Source organism: Phoenix dactylifera, chromosome 9 (assembly GCF_051530095.1).
Source record: "Phoenix dactylifera cultivar Ajwa chromosome 9, Ajwa_hap1_PhDact_Kaust_v1.1, whole genome shotgun sequence".
Lineage (NCBI taxonomy): Eukaryota > Viridiplantae > Streptophyta > Magnoliopsida > Arecales > Arecaceae > Phoenix > Phoenix dactylifera.
The window spans coordinates 17,064,294-17,069,600 of record NC_143198.1 but is presented as its reverse complement, the minus strand read 5'-3'; positions in this window follow the sequence as shown (position 1 = coordinate 17,069,600).

Here is a 5,307-nt window from a genome sequence, read left to right as displayed (position 1 = left end):
TTTGCATGTCAAATTATTGCAAGGATATGAATCATATAACTCAAGGCAATAATGTTAGAATAAGATTAATGAGCATAGGTCAGAGCCAATTAAGATAATTTTAGAGCAGAACACATCGAATGTGATTCCAAAAATAGTTTTCAAATCAAGTGTAGGTGGAATCTTTCTTAAGTTAATTTAAGAAGTACCACGAATGATATTCAAAGAAAGCACGAATGAAAATCTAACCTCTCTTCAATAATAAGTATGAAAGCTTGTTCATTTAAGATCTTTTGCCCAATATATTAAATATTTTATCAACATGAGAGCAATTTAATTAATTTTCAGAGTATAAGATCAAAACTTATATACTTGAAAAACATATCATCTTGTTGGATCATTAATTCTTAATGACTTCAAAGTTCTTTTATGATAATAAGAGCATTGGGGCACAAATACCAAAATATGGATTCATGCAATTTTTGATACATCTTAGAGCTCTTTTAAAGACTTTCTTTTATTCCTTTAGAAAATAATCACAATTTGGTACATATAATAATGAATTGGCATAAAAATTGAAGTTCTAAAGAACAAGCCAATAAGAACTCATTAGTAAATTCCAAAAATAGGTTTTCTAAGAGATACTCAAGAACATTCAACACATTATTCTCCCCTTTTTTTCATTAAGTTAGAGGCTCTTAAGATCAACTGTTTGAATTGCAATTTGGTTCATGATTTATGCATAAAATATATTAACCAAATATCAAGCCTCAAGGTGTATCATAAAGATTTTCAGATTTAAATTTCAGATGATACATATTGGAGAGCATTAGGATCACTTTTTATTATGCTTTCTCTCTCCTTTAGTTATAGATTTATGCGATTAAGTTCCATAAGATCTCTCCTTCTGAGATTTTCTTTCTCCCCCTCAATTGATCATTCCATTTAAGAGTTTAAAATTTGAAGATAATGTTCAATAAAATTGTCAATCTCAAAACAAATATATTTTCTATAAGTTTCAGCTTATTTTCATAAGACTCAATGTTTGAGATAAGACAACCTTTATAGAACTCATCTCAAGGTATAAACTTATTATATAATTAAAGCAAGTCTTGCAATATAAGGAGGTTCATCAAAATCAATCCATAAAAATCAAGGTATGAGATACTGAATATCTAAAGCTCCCCCTCAAAAGATGCATTCTTCTTTAATCATTCTTTTCTATTGTTGAATTTCAGATTTTAGTGATAAACGTGAATAATACTGAAATTCTATGATATCGAGAATGTAGAGTAATTTAGTATTATTCAAAATTTGTAGCAATTACTCTTTCTAATCCTTCAAGAACAAGTTATGCTTTCTCTTAATCTTAGAAAAAATGTATAGAAATATTAATCAGAAAATGATTCATTTGAAGCTCAGTTTCTTTCAAAAACATTTACATTTTCTTTCTTTTAGAATCATTTGAGTGAGCTAAAATATTTCTAGCTTTAAGATCATTCACTCTATATATATTCTGATCGAAGTCTTTAAGAATGTAGGAGAGAAAAACATATAGATGATCATTGAGGTATATATATTTATAGAACTCAATTTCTTAATCATAGTTTTTCAGCAATGTATACATGAAACACAATAAATCTTTTTAATATCAAAATAAAATCATATATTTAGAAATTTTTGTTTTCAATCAAGATCATCGAAAGACACATCATTTGGACCAATATTAGTACACTTTAAAGATAAGAAATGATATGTTTCGGATGCGTATCGGAGCAATCAACCAAGGCATCAAAATTAATTTTGTTTTTCTTACATTAAGATTTTATTTAGAAATCATATTGAGTTTAAGCTTTTATACAAAATCAGATTCTGAATTACATAATGATTTTCAATAGAGACTTTCAAAATCATAATTTGAGATATGTATCTTCCACATTGTAGCTCATCTTAAATCATTACGATTGAAAACACATATTTCAAACATATAAGAGCATATTCAGAATATTTGTATTTATGTTGAGTTTTGGTATAATTAGAACATTATATACCAAAATTAGGCAAGTTGAAAGATAAAACAAAATCAATTCATTTTGCCTAAATAGAGATATACTTCTCTTCTCCTTTTTACAAATTTATTCAACTTTCAGATTTCAAAGATGATTGTGAACGACAAATCTAAAATTTCTTTTCAATAATACCATAAAATAACTTCATATAGTATTTTAAACATTCAATCAAATTATCCAAGCATGGAACATTACAAAATATTGAGAATCCATAATTCAGAACATCATGCCATATGCAAAATATATCATGGGTTAAGTCATGCAATAAAATATTAAGAAAAAGCATGTCAAGGATCAAAATCAATTCTTTTCAAATAACTTTCCTTATTTAAATATAATTTTGCACTGATTTCATCCTTAAAATGTGTTTTCAAGCGATTAAAAATTTGACTTGATTCTTCTTATATACTTTCATTTACTTTGTCTTTCATTTTTACTTTCTTATGCTCTATACTCTATTTGCTCCCTATCTGGTGGAGTTGGAAGGGGCACGAGGTACTACCACTAGCCTCCCTCTTGTGCCGTCCCTAATATACCCTACACCGAATAGTTGGGTCAAATAGTGCCGGGTACTACCACTAGCCTCCCCATTGGCACCATCCCTATGATGAGCAATATAGAAAGGTTAAAATGTTCACTTCAAACTCTTCCTGTTTAAGTGTAATTAATTACGGATTTTATCCCTTTCACAAGTCTCATAAATGTGCCAAATATATTATGCTTGTTTTGCTTTTCCTTAAGATGAAGTATTTGCCTTTACTTAGATTTTTACATTCCTTGAATAATGTTCATTTCCTTTTCTTTATCTCTCTCTCTTTTTGTTATTCTCAAGTAATTTACATGAAAGAGCAGAATAAAGAAATAATCTTATGTATCATATAGATGTATATCATGCAAACAACATTTTCATTATGCTCAAGGATTCATAGCTTCTCACAAGTTATTTTAAATCAAAATTTTAAGCATAAACTTGTGTAGTTCATGGTTATAATATAGGCAAAGATATATTTTAGTTTGGGCAAACCATGAAACAATTTCTATAAGCATAAGTCAATCAATACATATATAGACATGATATCAAGAAATTAATAATTAAAGACTTTAATCATGCATAGTAAGATTTAAGTTAATGACTTTTCTCAGCTAATTTATGAGAGAGGTATCTAAAATTACCGAATCATTCTGCATTCTTCAAGTCAAATACCTACTAGATTTCTTATGTGTAACCTTTTGGCTGAAGAAAGTCCTCTCTCTTGTTTACATGTGAATGTTTATTGTACCTTTCATGGAGGTGTCCTTCAAGTTGAAATCTCTCATTTTCTTGCTCAAGGATCCTGCATTATTAACAAACTCCTTTTCTTTCTTGAAAGAAAGTCATTAGTTTCTTCAAGATACAAAACATTCATCCACCATATTTTTAACTAGATGACTCAATATAAAATATTGACAATAGTTGAATATTGAGTCACTTTACTCAAGAGATTGCCTAAATATAAGCAAGCACATATCACTTGAACTAAAGAGATAGTTTCATTAACCAAGATGGTTCAAGGACAAGCATGTGAGGCAATAGGAAGATTTATCAAGGTCAAATCAATTTCTTATTTTCAAAATCAATTTAGTTTAGATTTTATTTGCTTAAGATAATTATCAATAAGACACGCTAGCTAAGTTTTAATCAACTTATCTTAAACAGTTGTTTCTATCAAAATTCAGATTATGATTTATTTGTTATCAATAAATTATGATTCATTAGAGTTAGATTGAAATCTTGCACATAATGATCATACAATCTAGTCTACTAGCTGTATGATAAAATAAGTATTCTATCATGCTTCAATACAGCTTTAAAAACAATAGATCTACCTTGCTCATCCTTTTCAAATTCTACAAGATGAGGTCATAGAATACCTTCTTCATGCCAATCTTCTATAAGAGTTTTCTTGTGGATTAACTCTGGTCAATGAAGATCCTCTTTCTTATTTCTCTTAATTTGGAGTTTGAGAGAAAATGTTAATTCATTCATCATACATATTTCAAACTCACCTTGCATGAGCTTAGTAAAATCTTCATATAAATCCTCGTTTGTAGAACCAAAAGTGATATCATCAATGTATACTTTGAGCAAATAAGATATCACAAATTCTTCTTTTTGATGCATAGATTTATCACTATTACTTTCTATCAAAAAGTTACTCAAGCTTTTATATCATATTTTTGGTGCTTGTTCTAAATCACATATTGCTTTATCATATTTATATAAAGCTCATGAAGCAAGCAAATGATAATGGTGATCTTTACTTCTAATCATGCAAGAATTTCATTAAGATCTATTTCATCTTTTCTTAATTTAGTCTTTTAGTAGTCATCATTAAGTACATTTCTGAATAACTCAATTTGGTTCTAATTATTAACAAGTTTTTAGATTGTTATATGTAAAAGATTAACCATATACATATATAATTTGATTTTAGTATCTTGATAATAAATCATTAGTCTTATAAAGAATAAACTAAATTGATATTTCTACAACTAGAATCTTTTCATTGAATCTTCTATATGCATTGCTTGTTGAATGATGTCCAAAGATAAAAATATCTGTATCAGATTTGGCATTATTTTCAAAAGACCACATCAAGCATAATATAAACTACTGAAAAATATGAAAGATATGCAATAGATCATTTTCTATTTTTCAGAAGATCAAATGGAGTTTTCATCAAAATAGACCTAATAGAAACCATATATATGACAAGCAGTGATGATAGCTTTTAACAAAAAAGAATTAAGTAGATGACTATCATATAACATTGCCTTTTTCATTTCTTCAAGGATTCTATTAATCCTATTTTACTTATGGTGTTCTTGGTGCAGAAATAATTGTATTCAATATTATTTTCTGTGCACAACTTAATACAAAATTGGTTTTCAAAACTATGCCATGATACTTCTTTATTTTCATAGTTTGCAAACCTTTTTCATTTGAACCCTTTTTGTGAGTTTGTGCCAATGTAGAAAATATTTCAATTTGAGTGCCAAGAACAAAACTAATGTAAGCTTTTGAAAACTTAGTGATGGAAACAACATCTTTAGATTTAAAAATTGATTTTTGTTTGTTTCCTTAGTTAACATGCATAGTAAACTTTGACCTTTCAGAAGATACTCTAAGTAAGCCAATGGCAAGGTCTTTTGAGATTAAGTACATACTAGCATGAGTTGATTTTATATGCCAAAGATGGTTTCTTTAATCTTGGTATTC